The following is a 20,295-nucleotide window of genomic DNA, read 5'->3' as shown; positions in this document are numbered from 1 at the left end:
TAACTGTACAGGGTTCAGGAAATTCTCATGTGGCCTTTACACACTTTCTGAAGTGTTGCTGTACCTACCCATTGTAAATTAATGTTCCAGCAGTAACATGCTATTGGCAGATATCTGCAGTTTAGTGTGGCATAATATACATACAGTAATCATGACAGTGGATTTCCAAGCGCAAGAAAGCAACCTGCAAATGGTAGATATGTATAGGTTACATATTAGACTACTGCAAAGAAGTCAAATGGTCCATGTGTACATATGCCTTGTGTTTCAGCTCCATTTGCAGGCACATATAAAGATGTATAATGCTATGCATCTTCCCCTGCATATGAACTGTGACTTTTAAACTACTACATTGGATTTTCAGAGCCATATCCTGTATGGTTCGTTATAATTTGTTTTTCTTGCAGATTGGATGGCATGATACACAGCAACTTAGGCACAATAAAAATGTGATGATATGCATATGTACCTTTCCACTATTTTTTTTTCTGGCCAAAAAAAGGAACATGTAGCTCTTATTTATTATAGGGAGACTGGGACAGTTTTCTACCTTCTGTTAATTCCCAGACAAAAACTATGCTAAAATGGAGTTAAAGTTTGGGAGTACATATCAATAGTTTAGAGCAGGGGTCGGCAACCTTTCAGAAGTGGTGTGCCAAGTCTTCATTTATTCACTCTAATTTAAGGTTTCACGTGCCAGTAATACATGTTAACGTTTTTAGAAGGCCTCTTTCTATAAGTCTATAATATATAACTAAATTATTGTTGTAAAGTAAACAAGGTTTTTAAAATGTTTAAGAAGCTTCATTTAAAATTAAATTAAAATACAAAGCCCCCCACACTGGTGGCCAGGACCCAGGCAGTCTGAGTGCCACTGAATCAGCTCACGTGACACCTTCAGCACACATGCCTTAGGTTGCCTACCCCTGGTTTAGAGTAATTTTGAAGCAATCCCTAAAATTAAGGTTGCTCAACATTTTCCATTATAAGATCCTGTTTTCAGTTGCTTATATCTTTGCCAAATTCTAACCATTTGGGCTGCAATTTTCCATACCAGATGTCTGCCTCAGGCTGACTTTTGTTGAAATTTTCAACAAAAACAATACAGCCATTTCTCAGAACAAGGTTGGGGGGAAATAGATTGGGGTTTTTTCCATGCTAAAAATTGCTACAGCCATTTTGTTGACATGCTCTGGTGCTTCTATGCAGGGACTTGAAATTTAGCAGGTGGCCAGCTGTATCAGGGATGTGCATTTTGCCAATCTCGTGAAATTCTGCCCAATTTTGGCCAGGTTATGAGCCTCTGAAAATCTCAGTTCACATTCAAGCTCAGTAGAGACTTATTAGTTTTGAAGCTAAATTCTCTGAAGATTCCATCTCTGCTGAACATGCTCCATCTCAGGGCTGCAAGGCTGAGCATGACTTTCCCTGCAATTGGTCCTCATGGCAGTCAGGGGTAGCTGTGGTGCCATGCACAGGAACCAAGAGCAGGGAGACTGTATCTCCATTTTCTCAGTCCCCTCACGCCCCACTGGTGCCCAGGCAGTCAGGAGAAGGAGGAGGCAGAGGAGTGAAATGCAGCGGTGAGGAGCTGGTCCTAGAGGGTAGAGAGAAGGAAGACTGAGACAAGCAGGGAGAAGAAGACATTGAGATGGGGAGCTGAAGAGAGAAGGGGCTGGGACAAGGAGACAAAGGGGTGGTGGAGGGGAGACTGGGACAAGAACAGGCTGCAGGAGCCAGAGACAGAAGGGTCTGTAACCACTAGATACACTCCTCCAAGAATCTAGAACAGAACCCAGGGTTCCTGAGTTTCAACATGCATCTGACAAAGTGGGTATTCACCCACGAAAGTTCATGCTGCAATACGTCTGTTAGTCTATAAGGTGCCATAGGACTCTTTGCTGCTTTTACAGATCCAGACTAACACTGCTACCCCTCTGATACTTAACATTTGTGCTGTTGCTCAAACCCATATGGAAAGTGTGCGCTTTGTCTCCCTTTACTGGTTGGCCCACGTTAACTACTCTGTTAGTTCAAGTGGCAGAGGTCTGTGTTGTAGATATAATTAAATGTCCCAATCTTGCTGATAAACCAACCAAGTGAGAGTCAGTATGGTTCCACATGGTGAAATGTCTGGGTTTTTTTTCTAGTTTCCTGTTTTAAAAACCTAGGAAATTACCTACACAAAAAAAATCTGCATTAAAAATGTTTAGGTTGAAAAGTCAAGCTCTCAAAAGATAGGAATTGCCAAAATTAAGATTGACTAGGCAATGGGGATTATGATACTAACTTCCCTTTGTAATGCACTTTGAGACTACTAATGAAAAGTGCTCTATAAGAGCTAGGTATTATTATTTTTTATTATTTCCAACCATCACTTCTGTCTAGGAGTTGGTATGACTCCAATAAGATCAAATAACCCATCTTGATGCCCTAGATTTCCCTCAGTATAAAACATAAACACACTAATCGCTGGTACAAATTATCCTCACTACCACAGGACAACGAGAGGGAGAGAGACCATACCAGCAATGAATCATCTGTTTATTTTCATATCTGTCACTCAGATGCTATTGGGATGGATGGATGGATAGAGCCCAACACTTTAAGCCAATTTGGCAACTGGCAGATAGGTGTGCAAAACTAAGGATGCAGTTATGGTCCCTGGAAGTTCTCAGGAATGCTTTTCCAAGCATCAAATCCATGTTTTCTGGACTAAACGTAAACCAAATAGTTTATATACAGTACCTATCTTCAGACAACATAACAGTAGTTAAGCATATGCTTAATTTCAGTGAGACTTAAGCATGTGCTTAAAGTTAAGAATGTGCTTATTTGATGTCTGGAAGGGGATCATGGAAACAACTCTCTCCAGACTGTAAGAGAGAGACATAACTGAGAATCGTCAGCATATTGATGACACAGTAGCCTATAATATCTCACAATCTTCTCCCTGTGGCTTTACAAAATGTACACATGGAAAAAGAGAGCTGACAAGGTTAACCCCTGTGAGACTCCATAAGTGAGAATTCTCAGATAGGAAAAACAATTGCCTGTTGAATCCTCTGAGATCTCTCCAAAAAGAATGAGTGAACCCACCTTAAAGTGACTGTCCACCCTTCCTAGGTCCTGCTGGCAAATTAAAGCATGTTATATGAGCAATTGTATGGAAGTCCACCAATGGTGTTGTGGGTATGTAAACTGCAAACAGAATTTATCCCACTGTGTTTTGCTGTGGTTAAGGATCTGACCACATTTCCATCTAAAGTTTCTTTTTAGGCGGATTATAGTAATACAACCAAACACACTTGCTTCAAGCTGAAATGTGTGTTTGGGAACTAAGGGTAATTTGTCAGAATTAAAATTGTGGTTTCCATTAACATGAATTAATATTGTACTCCTTTAAAATTTAAAATTCTATTCAACTTTTTTTGTGTTACAGTAGTGCATTCTTGTTGTTAAAAAGCTGGTGCGTGTGCTTGAGGGGGGGTCTTTAAATCTTCAGACCGTGTTGCAAATTGGGCCTTTGTGTGCATTTTTCTTTTCAATTGCAATATATTTAAATTATTCATAATGGGAATTGACAATAGTATATGCCTTATAACCTGTTAAATACAAATAACCATATTAATATAATGATGCTGTGAATCATTACATTATATAAAGCGAGAGATTTTAACTTGCAGAAAGCCTACAAGACTTTCTCAAGACAGTTATGGTATTTTGAATCAAAATATACCTATTTACCAGATAGATTAGAGATATAGTTTACAATCTGAAATGTGTACACATAACTGCTAACTCTTTTCACCCATCATATGCCTATAATCACTCAGGCTGACAAGCAACTTCAGACAATATAACATAGTAGGTGTATTTAGATTTAAAATAGGTCAGTCGCTCTCAACCTGTGACCCAAGCAGCACACAGTTGTGGCCCATGTGACATCCTCGGGGCCATACAGGTAGTATATATTGTGACGTTCTGTACCTTGGAGGAGCACCCTGTAACCCCCCCATATTCTTCTTCTGTATATAATTGTGATATGAGGGCTTGTCTACACTGGCACTTTACAGCGCTGCAACTTTCCTGTTCAGGGGTGTGAAAATACATACTATCTAGGTAGTAGCCTTGGCCTGGAAAACATACCTGTAAACCCAAAGTGAATCCACACACCCCAGGATCACATTGTTTCGAGGCAGAGGAATTACAAGTCTTAGAAAAGCAATTTCTGTAGCATTCATAGCAGTAGGCAATGTCACAGCCCCACCACTGTATAGTCCTCATCAGATATCACATCACTCATCCACGCTGACATGTTAGGCCATGTAGACAGGGACACAAACATTAAGCAACTGCCCTACAACATTCCTGACACACCTCTCCAACAATATGAATATGAATAGTTAGAAACATGTCTGGCTATACGCCCATATGTAAAAGGAAACAGGATGAGCCAGGTAGCAAACAGTAATCATCATACCATCATTGCCTTGCAATGTGGGAAACATTTCTCCAGTAACTGAATTTATAAGGAAATGAGCAGGGATCAGTGACCTGTTCCGCTATATCCTGTGTTGCTTCCTGGATACTATTCCAGGTGTCTGTATTAATGGTTTTTGCCAACCCTGCTTTCACATAAGCAACACGTTTGGAATCCTGTTGGCATGGCTGATTTCTGCAGTGGAAGAATCCTCAGGTGGTATAGAGCCACCGTTACAGCTTTTATGCCACCCCATTCCTGGCCTCCAGTAGAGGGCAAGTTTCCAAGAGTGAAAGGGTGTTGCTGGGGCATTCTGATGGCTGGCTGCTGGACTCTTTGAGCAGGCTGGTCTAGGTTAGGGCTGCTCTAACTTACACGGGGACCAGACTCATGCCCAACTGAATTCCTCAAAGATTAGGGGACCATAAAGACAATTTAAAGCCACCTTTGCTCTCCCTCTGCACCAAGCACAACATGACCAAACTGTGGGAGATCTAACCCTGTGTCATCACCATTTATTATTGTGACAGGTTTTAAGGAGATGACATTACATTAAATGAGACTTTTTTCTGGCTTTTAGCATCATGTGTCCTAGCCTTAATGTTTAAACATAACTTCTCTTTTATTTAAATAAATCCATGGGAATTCTTCCCATCCGTCTTGTTTGAAGTCTTAAATCAACATTGATGTGAAGACATCCAGTCTCCTCTGAATGCAATGGTTTTCATTGCAGGGGGCGCGGGGAGTCTCTCTCCTTTTGGATATTAATTGTGGAATGGAGATAAGAAAGAATGGTTCCCAAAGTACCAGGTGAAATTCAATAGCTAATATTGTATGCACACTCTACTCATAGACCAAAACTTGGGTACACTTATCAATGTGGTATTCAGAAAAATACATCATAGCTCTCTCCAGCTTCTCTAGTATGCTTTCAGGAGAGCGGCACCAAGTATATTATATGCTCCATCTTGGTTGGACAACACTAACTGAGGCCAAGATTTTTTTTCCCCTTTCCTTTATGAGATTTACCTAATGAGGAAAATCCTTCTTTCCCAGTGCCCTCTTTCAATGGACCCCAGACCCTGCTGCATGGGGCTGTGTGGGCTTTAGCACACAGCTGGGCTGTAGCGGTGTGCTAACTGGGCCGCACCCAGCCTGCAGGTTGAGAACCACTGGTATATACAAACACAGCACAGTGGCTTGTTAAAAAATGTAGAGCTCGATTGTGTCTTGTAAGTACAGTCCCATGCTGGGGATACTGCAGAGCTGTGCCATTCCTGAGGGAGCATCAGGAGACATTTTGCCTCAGATCCAGGGGTCTGGATTCTGAACTGTGACCAAGTTGTTCTCAGTACAGCTGAGGAGGTGGCATAAAGCCATCTTTGCTTCCCCCGAGTCCGCAGTGTAAATCAGAGCAGCTTTCTCTTAAGCTAGCTGTCTTTGGCTCTAAGGAGCTCCTGGTAGTGAGGGATTGTTGGCCTTTCACGATGCTACGGTTACATTGCTCCACCAGAGCTGCACAAACTAGCATTAGCTGACCACAGGATGTGGTCCAAAATGCATCCTAGGGTTCTCAGAAGCTATGCCCCATGATGAGATGCAACTTACAGCCTCTTGTGCAGCAGCCTAAGGGCCAGCTCTGCTCCTTTTCATCACCATTCTTCCTGCCCCCTGTCAGGAAGCAGTTCCTGTGTTATGGGGGTCACACAAAGAGAGTGGGAAAAGTTCCTTGCACTCTCCCCAGACAGTGCACTTCTGAAAGGCCCAGTCAGAATCTTGCTTGATGCAGGAATCACTGGGTGACATTCTATGGCCTGTCTTACATAATATTAGATAGTCACAATGGTTCCTTCTCGCCTCAAATACACATGTCCTCACTGAGAACTAAGAATAAGAAGTTCAGAGTTTTAAAAGTTTATTGGTTTTGAGTTATCTGAGTACAAAAAAGAACCTGATGTGTTTAACACTTAAAATCCCATTTGGCAATTTTTGATTTACTAAATTTTCTACCTAAATAATCTTAAGGCTGAAAAGAAATATGAGAAATTTCAGTCCAAGGGTACACTTTATTCAGTTTATAAGTATTTGAAATCAGGTGCTTAGAATGTAAATGCTTCCGCAGCCATAGCCAGAGCATTGCTAACTTAGAGCCATAAATGGTACAGAGCACATGTACCATACACTTTTATAAAATGTTGGCAGCACCATACTCCCTTATCCTGGATTCACAATCCTGTCTTGTTGGAAGCCCAGCTGTATTAGACTAACCCTGTGGGCTTGGAGTCACAAACAATATATTTCATTCAGGAGTGTAGTAATCCAGTTGTACATAGAATCAAATCATGTCTCAGAATCATGCATGTTTGTCAATTCCACTACAAACCCAATGAGTTTTGTGTGAGGAAATATGATTTCCTCACAAATGTTAAAGGAGTTGCCATAAATCACTTCTGCCCTTCCATGGCTATCCGTTTTTATTTAAGGTATTTTCTATGAGAGGAACCATTTGTCACCTTGGTGGCCTAAAACCTAAGGGAGTGACCTCACCTGCCTAAAACATCTAATTTGTTTCCATAGATGTCATTAAGTATGGTTGGAAATTGAACCTTCTTGCTAGTGAGAGAGTCTTGTGAGGCTAGTGACAGAGGAAATAGATTTGCCTGCTTTCTCCTGTATTCACTAACATTTCATCTAGGATGGTTTGCGGACAGCTCCAACTCAGGATTACCAAAGCCGTCTTGTAATTTTCCCTCCTAAATCCTTTTCTGCTCAACCATTCTCCATTACTGTCAACAAAAAGGCCATTCCCAGGTTTGCAATGCAAAGATAAATTTCAAAGCTTCCTTCTCCTTTTTTTCTTTACATCCAGGCTAGGATAAAATCCTGCCATTGCTCACTCCACAACATATTTAAAATTCCCCCACCTTCCTATTTGTCCAATGTTTCAATCTCTTGTCTATGCCTTCATATTCTCTTCCACCTTGTCTCCTGTAACCCGCTTCTCACCAGCTGACTTGATATCCACATTGCTTTCCTCCAGCCTGTCCAAAACCCTGACATCTTCCTTAGCCATCTTACAAACCATGTTATTACCTCCCCCATCTTTGACTCACTCAATGGACTGGCTTGCATATCAAGGTCAAACTAGTTTTCATCATATTCAGGCCCTACATCTGGCCCTGTGAATATCTCTGACACTGTCCTACTGAATTCATCCTGCCTCCCTCCACTCTGCAAATAATGCCAGCCTTGAAACTGCCTTCCCTTAATTTCCTTTTCCCACACTCTCATCTATACCTTCTTCCATACCACTCCCCACCCCACACGTGTTTGTAACCTCATCTCATCCACCAAAATCTCATCCTTTGTCTCACTCCTTCAAATTCACTTTTGTGAGAGCACCTTCAAGAAGTGAGTGAGTTCATTAAAAAAACAAGTTCTCAATATTCATTAAACAATCCCAAAATGTGCATATGCCCAAACTGAGCCACCACATAATTGTAACCCTTGTCCTCCTTCCTCCACATCCTCTACTGTTTGTCCTCTTTTCATCACATCATCTCTAATATTAGACTGTAAGACCTTTGTTGCAGGGGCCTTGTCTTTTTACATATTTCTGTAAATCTCTAAGTATATTTTGGGCACTATAAAGCAAATCATCATAAGAATTAATAATAATTGAGTACAAATATATAGCTGTGGTCTGTGGCCACACTGATATTGTTTACCAAGTCTGTTGAAGTTATTCTGATCCAAACTGAGGTAGAGTTATCCAGTATTTTTATGCTGACCCAAAAAACAGTAAGAAATACAAAAATATGCTAAAATAATACTAGTGTGCTAACTAAAGCTGACAAACACCAAGAAACTTATATTTAAGGCTTTTATATTTTAGTTTGAGATACTGCTACTAGCTCAGGCATTATAGGGGGTCTCAGAAGGAAACCGTACAAAAGGTCTTCAGTTACACCCATGCAGCCCATTTAACTCAATGGGGCTGAGTTCAGTAGGCTTGAATGGGTGCCATTGAGGGTAGAATTTGCCCCAGGAGTCAGGACATTGAGAATGGATTGAAAACCTTTACTTTGAAGTCCCTTGCTTTTTTCCAGTAAAAATACAATTCTTATTGATATTGTTTTAGTCAGTTTTGTATTAAATTTCATTTTCTGAATAGCTGAATTAAAAGATTACCAAATACTATGCTTATTGCTATTGCCAGTGAATTGTACTTAGGTCTCTGTCAGACCCAACAGAGCAATTATATTATTGTGGATTTCACATGGTGCATTAACAGAATATATGAGACACTTCTGCTGATACCATAATGGCTCTTTTGGACAGGATACAATGTCAATGCAAGAGCATCAAATGCTTCATTCACCTGTTGGATCAGTAAATCCTTTAGATTTGATACTTTGCCAATAGAGCTGCCACAATTCATGCATTCATAAACACTTTCACAGAGATCCTGTCTGCCCCTTTTGCTCACCCTCTGGTATTAAAACAAGTGTATCATTTTGGGCATGCAAATACATGCAGAGTTGTATGATGATAGTGTAATGACTAAGATGCCATTTCTTAATGAAGATGTTCACATAGTAGATATAGATACAAGCACACCTGCTGCCAAGCTTTAATAACTTGATTTAAAAATAGTTTTCAATAACAGCATCATTCCCTACAGATTGCAAAAATGTCAAGTGTTTAAAATTTGGGGGGGGTTAGTTTGTTTTTCTTATTTCCTCCCATTTAATCCAGTAGGACTTTTGCCTGAGTGAGAACTACGGATTGGCGACTGCATTTTTGAAGACATAAGCCAAAAAGAGTTTTAAAACTACAACCAAAGTATTTCTTAGGGTTTGAGCCTGCAGGCTTTACAGGCACTGACCCCTCTCACCCAGGAAGTGAACGTGGAGTTTTGCCTCCCTATGGTTTGCAGCTAGGTCCCTTTGAAAAAATGTACATACATTAAATTTCTCATGCCACATTCAAAGCAAATGTACATGAAATTAACTAAGTTATGAATCGCTAAAAATAAGATTTGTTAACATACCTTTAGAAATATATAATAATGTAATGAAAGCAACAGAATGAAACAGTAGACCTTGTTTCAATGCAACCTATCTATGAGACTGGCAGAAAAAAAACCATTAACCTGATATTCCACCATAGTTATAACGTATTTACTTTAACAGCACTATTGGTGTTCCATTTTTTAAAGACAAAAATAGGCAAGATTTGCTAACATGACATTTGCTAAAGTTATGTTGGTTTCAACTGAATTACTCTAGATTTACACTGGTCTAACTGAGATCGGGGTCTGGCTTGCAATATCTAGAGGTTCTGTTGACATAGCATTATACCCCAGTTCCATTTTTGTAATCTAAGTGCTTTTAACCACTTCACCCTTTTACTCTGTGACATAAGAATTATTTACAGATGTATTATACCATAAGTTGCATCACTAAAAGTGGTGTTCAGTGCTGTTTCTATTTTGTGCAGTTTGGCAGGGATAATTGGAAGCTAGAGGTTTGGTCACAGGTGGCATGATACCCTCTGGCTAAAACATAATCACTTCTTGATATAGAGAAGGAATGCCTCATTAACAGGATGAACCTTCCTCTTGGACAGGCTGAAATAAATCAGAAAATTCAATCTGTATCATTGTGGGGAAGGAATTTCACCGGGTGGGATTATCTTGTAGACCTTGCGCAGACCACTTTCTATTCAATTCAGTGGGACTTTTGCCTGAGTGAGGACTACAGGATTAGCCATTGCACATCTGGATACATGAGCTAAGGTTCTATTTGGTGCATAGTTCAATCTCGGAAATGTGTAATAGGATAGTTTTTACATAAAGATAGCACTATTAGCATTTGCAACAAGAGTCTTTTCTTCAGAAAAATCTGTTCAGTTTCCCCCTTACAATGGAAATCTTTTCTTCAATAAGGTTATCTTTTTAAAACAGTCATTCCCTTTAGCAGGTGTCATAAAAGTAACCTGTCTGATCTAGGGTGACCAGATAGCAAGTGTGAAAAATTGGGACAGGAGGTGGGGGGTAATAGGTGCCTATATAAGAAAAAGCTCCAAATATTGGGACTGTCCCTATAAAATTGGGACATCTGGTCACCCTAGTCTGATCATAGGTATTTTGGTTTAGTGTGTAGAAACTGTGGCCACTGCTCTCTGAATGCCTCTCTGGAGGGGGCAATGGCTGGTAGATCTATATAGCATAAGATCCACTAACACTGCATTTGCTTGCTCTTCTCCCTGGCTCACCTGTGTCCCATCCCCCTCCCATTTATGCAGCAGTGTGCAAGAGATCCTGCAGAATTGGGTTCTGTTAGAAACTCATAGAAGTTAATATTACTGAAAGTTTCCACAAAGTTTATTACCTCTATTAGAGGGGTCAATATAGAGGGACACACTGTTGCATGGCTGGAGGTATGGGTCTAAGAGAATTACAAAAACATTTGGGGAAAGAGCTGCAGTATCTTGTGTTGTGAAGCCATATCTACTGTGTGGTGTCACTGCCTCCCCTTTTTAAGGGAAGAATATGGCTGAGCAGCACAGTTCACAAATCTACATGGGGGGGAAATATATGTACCATGGAGATGAGTCTCAATTTTATGTCTTTACTCATCCTCTTACCCAGACATGTCTCAAACTGACCTGCATGGCTATGGAAACTTGTAGAGTGAAAGATAAAACTTCTGCTGTCTTCTCCGATACCTTCTATCGCCTTTCAAAAAGCATTCTTTTGTAGCTCTTCATGGCTCATGTAACACCGTAGACTGCTTACAGATCTGGGGCTAAACAGGCAAAATACAAGTGCAACTCATTGGCAGCGGTTGTAGCAAAACCTCAACTTGTTAGCAAGTGATGATCTGATGGAAAACGTTAAATAACTTTTGTTGAATCTATCTCTGTTGCAAGTGACTCATAATTCCACCCAAATAGAAGATAGGTGGGAGTGGCTCTACTAAAGGAGAGAATAGGGGGGTAATGGGTGCTGAGAAATCCTGCATTAGTCTTGTTGTAAGCAGTCACATCTAGAGAGATAGCTTGGGCTGGATTTTATGTTGTTTCATTGTGAGCTCATTTTGTCAATAAAACCAAACCCCAGGAAAAGGATATATTTTAATGCACTACAACTTGTGTGCACAGTGTTTGGAGATGGATTCACAATGGATTAAATGCATGGATTCACAATGGATGAAACCATGGATTTACAATGGATGAAATGCACCCCTATGTATTAACCCCCTGGCACTCTGCAGAGAGGTAAATTTTACCTTATAAATGTATGCAAATTGCAAGCATTCAGCACATTGAAAGAGGGTGCATTATGAAATATATAAATCATCCTGGAATGTTTGGTCAGTCAAGTCACTTAGCTGGCTGATGATTCGCACATCACTTTTTAGAATAGATATCATACGCAGTGGAGTGTTCACCATTCCATTCCATTAACAGCTCAGAGCAGTGAGGGTAGAGGTGGTTTTGTTTTATTAAAGCCATTGTATTCTTTAATTATTTTAAAGAAACATTAATTCTACTTTTTAATGTAATCTTAATCTTAATGTTTCTTTCCCTGTCAAAGTGTCTTCTCATTCTTAATTTGGACCAGGCAAGAATTATCCTTCATTATCCTGCTTCATTCTTTTCTTCTCCACCAAACTGTTCTTTTGTGACACTCTAAAAGGAAAAGTGACATTGCTGGGAGTACTTATTAAGAAAATAATATGTTGCTAAGGAGATTTATGTCCATATTAGAGTGAAATCTAGAATTTTTGATGGTTCTAATTCATATTCTTCTTGCATTGTACAGCATCTAACCATCAATGCAATTAACCAGGCACTTAACTAAAACACAGTGTACTGTGTGACAAATTATATATCGGGTCTCAAACAATACCTGGTAGAACAGCTAAGTAAGCAAGTATAAGAACTCTTATATGATCCTGCTTTCTAAACTTTATATTACTTTTTATGTTCCCTTTAGCTAAACTTTCTAGTTAGACTGCTGGGAAGGCCATATGGAGAAATTTCCGAGACAGTGATATGCCTTAGTGATTTTTGTGTTTCAAGTATGTTTAAGTGGTAAAACACACTTTAAATATTTGAAAATAGCTCACCATTTCAAGTGTAGTGGTATGCAAATGACAGAAAAAGGCAGGGCCGCCCAGAGGGGGGGGCAAGTGGGGCAATTTGCCCCAGGTCCCGGACCCCGCAGGGGCCCCCACAAGAGTTTTTTGGGGCCCCTGGAGCAGGGTCCTTCACTCGCTCCGGGGGCCCCGGAAAACTCTCGCAGGGCCCGGGTTCCTGGAACTTCTTCCGCTCCGGGTCTTCGGCAGCGGGGGTCCTTCCATCCCAGGGCGGAAGGACCCCCCGCCTACAAATTACCCCGAAGCAGGACCCACTGCCAAAGTGCCAGGTCTTCGGCGGTAATTTGGCGGCAGGGGGCCCCCGCCGTGGGTCTTCGGGGCACTTCGGCAGCGGGTCCCAGAGTGGAAGGACCCACCACCACCGAATTACCACCGAAGCGGGGCCCCCCATCGCCGAAGACCCCAGGTCCCCTGAATCCTCTGGGTGGCCCTGGAAAAAGGCCATGACTGTGGTGAAGGCAAAGAAAGCTTTCATACCTACTCCATAGAGTCCACAAAGTCCTGACTAGTAGAACTATTCTGGGTGGAGGACAAAATAGGGAATCCAGGTTATCCTTGCCCCAAAACAGAACAAGGTGATTCTCACTGCAAGATATTTTCTATCTACTTTGCAGACAAGAATGATCAGATTTTATTGGATTGGCTGTCTCTGTGGTAGCAAATCCTTTTTTGGGAGGGTGGGCAGGAAGTACATCATTTCTGAGTTTTGATAGGTTACACATGCTGAGGGATAAATCTTCAGATACACTGGAGCACTTGCCACCTTTCTGCTCCTCTTACCTAATCCTAGGAGGATATTCAGGCCTGAATATGCTCCCAGCATTACTAAGGCCATGTCTACGCTACAAGGACATTATGCTGGCATAATCCTATAGGGTAGATGCAGCACAGCCTACAGTGATAGAAGGGGTTTTTCTGTCACTGTAGGAACATCACTTCTCCAAGCAACAGTAACTAGGTCAATGGAATCGTTCTTCTGTCGACCTACCCTGCACCTACACCAGGATTTAGGTAGTTATAGTGCTCAGGGATGTGGATTTTTCACCCTTCTGAGCACCATAGCTGTCAGCCTACGGTTTAAGCGTTGACCAGGCCTAAGAGTAGCCTCAGGGCTGCTCCATGTTCTGGCTAGTAAAAGGTTCCCTAGAGGCCATTATGCCCTCAAAGACTGCTAGAGCACAGCATATCCCAACCACAAACCCCCTGCATATCCCCAATATACTCCTTATGCTAGGGGGTCTTTGGAATGACATAGAGCTAGCATACCCAGCCTCCTCAGCTGCCCACTTAGGAGCAGGGAAACCTATGAGCTAGTAGACTCCGGCTCCTTATGGCTTCCTTTGAAGGAGTTATTGAGTATACTACTGGTTAAGATTTCCTGAAAGAAATCATTGCCAAGGATCCACTTTTTCACAAATAAGTGTTAGGTTCATGTTTAAGAAGTCGTCACTTTATATCAATTTTGCCAACTACTGCCATATTTCTAATCTTCCTCATTTGAGCCAGGTTACTGAGAAGATTGTATTGGAACAATTTTGATACCTTTTAAACTATTTTTAATCTCAATCTAACACGTAGACTGCACTAGTTTAACCATTTGATTGTCTCCTCTTAGCTATTTTAGATCACTAAGCAACCTTCAGTACCACTGACCATTAGGTTTTGCTGAACTTGGCAGTAGTGGACTTGGTTACCACCAAGTGGGTCCACTCTTTCCTCTCAGACTAGAGGATCCTGAAGCTTGTGCTAGGCAATTGTTTTTTCTGCCCTGACAATGCTCTTATGAGAGATTCTGCAAAGTTCCTTTTTGTCACTCTTCCTGCTCAACATATGTGAGACGCAGTAGGTCTCCAACACCATGAGTATATGATGATATGCAGTTCTTCGTCACTTTTTCACTTCTCTCATGCAGTGTCCCGTTGCCTGCCAAAACAGGAGTATGGACAAGACTAAACTTGTTAGAACACTGTCAGACCAAATTAAAATGGAGCTGATGAGTAGTTGGAAGCATCTTGAGAGTGTAGTGAGGGGGGTATCTGCACCCATTGTCAAAGGGGTATGCATGCCTTTTGTAAAAAAGTCTCAGTTTGTGTTTGCTTCTGGACCCCTAATTTTTAACAAATTCCTATGTAGTATCAATAGTTAGAAGTACCCTTTTTCATCTGCATTGGCTAAATAATTTCAACCACTTCTCTGTATTGCAGGCGTGGCCACAATTATCCAGGCTTTTATGACCTCTATATTCTTTTGTTGCAATATGCACTTCTTGGGGTTACCGTTTGAAGACCTGTTGGAAGCTACGGCTAGTACAGAGTGTGGTGGGTTCCTGCTTGCTCAGTGATGTCAGTGCAGTTTAACTGGGAATATATGGCACCTGTTTTCTGAGTATCAATTCCCTTTGGAGTGCAATAAAGGTCTGGATTTTGCTCTATATATGCTCTGTCATTGGAGCACTTTTGTTAACCATACCTTTGGTAATAGATTTGCAAGTCTGGAAACTGGGGTCAGACAACTTCCAATGGTGGGCATTTGCCTCTTGAAGTCCCTTCCTCTTGTATGACATAGATTCTGGAAGACTAACTTTTTCAGTTTTTTCCTGATGGGGTAAGAGTGAGAAGTGTGCTTAGCTGTTTTCCAGGTGGATTCTACTTGAGGCTGATGCTTGTCAGATGCATTTTATTTTTTCAGTTGCGCACGTGTTTTCAGATTGTCTGATGGACACAGCTGAGAAATCACAGATGGCCAAATTGTGATGCAACCACTCAGCAGATGCAGTGCAGAGGGAGCTCTGCAGCTCACCATGCTCAGTGCCCAAGGAGTGGTACTGGCATCCAGGGCATAGGAGGGATGTTTGAGAGCATCCACAGAGACAATGCATGGAATCCTTAAGGGCTGTAAATGTAATCTCAGATGCCTTTCTACTGCCATATTAGCCATGACTTCATTAGAAATTACTTTGGGGGAGGTATTGTCTCTCACAGTGAAGAGAAGAGTTTCATTGGCTGACAGAAGGGGAGACAATTCCTTCCTTCTTTCCACTTTCCACCAGAGTCAGCCAGCACTCTGAAATACCTACTCTCCCATCTATGACTGCAATCAGTAAAGTGGAGAGCAGCAAAGTTGCCCCCAAGAACCCAATCCCTTCCCATTCACACGCACTTTGGGGAGACATTCTGAGCTCACTCCATCTAGTGAGTGTTCCCCTGTCTCTTCCACAGTCAACTGTCTGGCCAGCCTCCTCAGTGTACTGGAACTGCTCATGTCTCTAGGACCTATCCAGGTGAATAAGGGTTTGCAGGATCTAGCCATAATATGACTGTCCCTCATCCAGTTCCAGGGAAGCCCTAGAATTAAATACTCCAACAGGAATATCACATCATCAGTCCTAATCTAAACAACAACAGCAGCACTAAAGTGTTGGTTCCAGTTGTAATAAAGTGCAAGGGGACTGCATATCTGCATGTTCTGGCCTGGCATGAAAGTCTCTTAACAGCCCACCATCCGTTTTGTTGCTGAACATTTGTGGTCCATGTATTACCATTATATATACAAGTTCCGTCTGTGAAGATTCTGCCCTTCACTTGAACTAGAGAGCATTGTATCCAATAGCAATAACTTTACTGCTTAAGTTAAAGGATTGTCTCCAGTTGCTGTCAGTACAATATTCGCTTTCATTGACAACCCACGACTGGGACAAGACCAGCACATTTCACTGCTAAGTACCATATTAAGTCTCAATAATGCAATTTCAGTCCTCTTGAAGACTGAGAAGTCTTATTCCGTCATTAATTTGATTTAAGCAAGTCACAGCAATGCTCCAGCAGCCGCGGGGCTGGTGAGGCAGCACTTTATAGCACTTGGACAGCTTCATACTAATTTATAGCAGTTACAAGGAAGTCCCAAAACTGCCTTTCTAACACTTGCATTCCTATTGTTTAAAAGGGATCTGCATTCAGTTCCCAATTACATTATAGCATAAAAGTCCATTGCAATAGATTCTACTAGGTAAGCACAACTGCAGCTGGGAAAATCATTTGTACCAAGTGATTTATTCAACCAGTTTCACATCTTTTTCTGTTTAAATTTCTGCAAACAGATTGAAATTTTGTCTCATTTATCTGTTGTTCTAAATTATTCATAGAATAATTTCTGCAAATATTTTTTCTTTTGTAGCTTGTTTGCGAGTGGTTTATTTGGTATCTGAAATACAAGTGGTTTTGATTGAAAACATAGAGCATGTGACATATTTCTGCTCCAGGACTGGATTAGCCTAACTCTTAGAAACAGGTTTCTAGTATGAATGTTGGCATTTCCCTTTCTGTGAATACCCTGCAATGTTCACCTAAAATCTGCCATTTTTGTGATCATTCCTGCCAATAAACTCATACACTAGAGCATTCACATAAAACAAATAAAGGGGCATGAGCTCCACTGAAGTAAATTCATTTAAAAAATTTAATTTCTATATTGCACAGCAATGGAAATCGGAATAAGTCCCTACAGGACAGGAGTGGACTTCAGAAGTTTCACCAGTGGAAAAGATAGCTTATAGATTGAGAAATGATCACACAACTTTGTGTAGAATCCTTGGCTAGCTTTAATGGTATTTTTGTTTGTGTTGCAGTAATGCCTAGGAGCCCTAGTTATGGACCAAGACCCCCATTGCGCTAGGTGCTGTACAAACACAGAGCAAAATGTCCCTGCATGTACTTCCTTTGGGCCTGTTTGGAAAGCAATGGAAGGGGACTTTTTTATGTGAAAATCCTCCACAGAAATTATCCCCTATTGCCCTGCTGTCCTCCTATTTTGGAAAAGCCGATCCCATTCATGTGAAAGCCCAGTGTTCATGCAGTTACTCTGGTTCCTAACAGCCACTGCCCCCAGCCCAGCTCCCATTGGAACTGCACGGACAGGGATTCCCTCTGGCAATGGTTCCCTCCAAGCTCCCTGTTGGAGACTGTGGAAATATTAACCCAGCCTAGAGCTTTATTAATTTTGCTATATAAGTTATATAGGGCTACAGGAGCATCCTACCCCAAACCCTTTATTTTCCCAGCTCACCACCCGCCTCCTGCTTTTCTTGTGTGGATCCCCGACTGTGCAGAGAGTCCTGCAAGGTCTGGGATGAGGTGGGGAAAGGTGAGTGTAGGAAACAGCGCTCCTGAAGGGCTATAGTGCCCCTTCCATGCAGAGGAAGAGAGTTCTGCATGTGGAGGGCCCTTCTATGTGCAGATACTGGGGAAACAATCTGGGCCTCTGTTTATGAAACTGAAATTCTGCTGTACAGAGCAGGAATTGCTATGATACTCCTTGTAGACTATTTTCAATCATGAACGGCTCAAATAAGCATTCAAATGAATGTTCACAGATACTTTTTTGCAGTATTCACCTTGTTCAAGGGAGGACTCAGGTTCTAATTAGCTCATCCTTTATGTAAAAATACAGCCAGAATTTTTCCATTTAATTATTCGTGAAAACTGTCAAGGCAAAGGAAATATGCCTTTGAAAATCAGATGAAAATGACGCGTGCTGGTGCTGCATAGTTGCCAGCAAGGGCTCCCACAAATTAAGTGACCATCAAGAAAATTTGAAGCATAAAGCAAATTTACTGGATTGTTGTTATATTTGCTTTTTTTCCCCTTGTGTACAAATCATGTCCAATGGATCATTCCCATATGAATACAAACATCTGTATGGTGACTAATGTAGTCAAGGGCCAACTTAGTGCCTCTTCACTATTTTTTCATTTGCGTGATCACTGAAACACCAAGAAGACCACAATGGAGGCATGCATCTTAGCTTTATCCTATGATCAGTAAGTAGCAGAATTTAATGATATTTTATTTTCTCTCAACATCTGGATTTTTAATTTATTAGGGTTCTTTTTAGCATATTTGAGAGTTATAAACCAGATCCCCTTCTCGGTTCCATCAATACAATTCCATTTGTAGTAATGTTAACTGAGAGGGGAATGTCAAATTTTTGGCAAACCAAATATTGGCATATTGCAAAAAATGTATTTATTTTATCCCAACACTTATTTTAAATATGCTTTCCAAGTAAACCTAAGTTTGGGTCTTACACGTTAATATATGTAGAGAGTTTGATGATATGTTCCTCAGGTGACCCCTGAAGCTATGGAGATTGCATAGCACATCAATCAGGACAGAGTTTGGTTCACATTTTCTCCAGAAAATGGAGGTAAGGTAAGGACTGAGAGGGTAAGGACTGAGAGGGTTGCTTCATGTGTTAAAGTTCGTATCTAAAGTAGGTTGTTCTGCCACTTATGAATTGTAAGCATTCTGTAACTAAAGTAAAAACAGTTGTCTTTCACATTTTCTTTTCTATTTGGCAAAGAAAAATCATACCAATTCTGAATAAAACATAAAACCTACATAGCAAAATATACATAAGCTTCAGTATCAACACTGCATCAAATATAATTCCTTTGTTTTTTTCCTTTTATATTATGGCTTTGCTAGCTTGTTCAGATAAAATAAGAATATGAGAGAATTTTTACACAGATCTTTGCTTAAAATTTGAACCAATTAAAATGGAATATTTTCTGAGATCAATACAATCATAGTTCATTGGTTTTGTATTTAATTTTCATAGGGCTCTGGACTTCCTGGTTTCACCCAGGACACACCCAGGCTGTTTTTATGGACTTGCCAGCCTGGCTACCAGGGAGTACTGGAAGTTTTACAAGAGGATTGGAAATTTCTTGGGTGAAATCCTGGGTCAATTGAAGTCAGTGGCGGAACTCTCATTGACTTTATTGGGATCAAGATTTCACTTCATGTGCACAGACTGAATCACAATTCAGAGAACTAGAGATAAACATTCAAATGTCCATACTTTCTGATTTGCACCCATCACTGATTTACATATTAGAGACAGGCATAGACTATAGAGTTCAAATCTAGAACCAGATCTGAATTTCCTGAAATTTCAGGGTTTCCGGATCTAGGGGGTTGCTTCAGAACCATCTATTTTCCACATATAAATGTTCAGTGGCTAATTAGCAAGGTGTACCAAGTAAAACATTGCAGTGTTAGGGAAGCTGTTGTAATAGCAATAGTAGAAGGAAGAATTACACCTTCTCTTGCACTCTGTGCTGGAAGTATTTATAGCCCCAGACCAGAAGACCTGTGCAAGGCCTATGCACTGCTTAATTTCTATTTAAACTCTATTTTGAAGGTTTAAGTGGGATTTACAGTACATAGGCCTTTTTTGTTCCCTTGGCGCAGATGGTAATTTCACCTGACTGAAGAAATCATGACTGAGTAACTGTAATTTGTTCTCATCTGTTCCCACACTCAAAGGTCCCTCCCAAATGATAGAAAGTACAAAATATGTCCTAAGGGAAACAATTCTGTAGTATTTTAGTGATGTGTAATTTTGTATGCATTAACCAACACTTTCCAGTACAACAATAAATCTTGAGGGAAAAAAACCCAACTCAAACCCAAAAAGCTTCTATGACCATGCTTCTTAACTCACTTTAATCTGTTACATTCCAATGTACTGTGTCAAGCAAACTTCCACAATGTTATCATCTTTAATTGGCAGGCATTCTGAAACCCAGTATAATAACATGGCTTTTTATTAATGCTGAGCATAAAGATAAATGGTTTACATATC

The 20,295-nt window shown here is 40.8% G+C and overlaps 1 protein-coding gene across 3 annotated transcripts in view; it reads left to right on the top strand.

Moving 5' to 3' along the window:
• Positions 1-20,295, top strand: part of RNF182 (ring finger protein 182) — a 37,590-nt gene that overhangs the window by 3,165 nt on the left and 14,130 nt on the right. Inside the window, exon 2 of one of the 3 annotated variants that reach the window (XR_006577138.1) lies at positions 18,774-18,857. The exons of the other annotated variants lie outside the window; for them this stretch is intronic. The gene's annotated coding sequence lies outside the window, so the exon portion shown is untranslated. The remainder of the gene's footprint in view (positions 1-18,773; positions 18,858-20,295) is intronic. 3 annotated transcript variants of the gene reach the window in all.

Source organism: Mauremys mutica, chromosome 2, assembly GCF_020497125.1.
Source record: "Mauremys mutica isolate MM-2020 ecotype Southern chromosome 2, ASM2049712v1, whole genome shotgun sequence".
Taxonomy (NCBI): domain Eukaryota; kingdom Metazoa; phylum Chordata; order Testudines; family Geoemydidae; genus Mauremys; species Mauremys mutica.
This window is presented reverse-complemented; position numbering and strand designations above follow the sequence as displayed.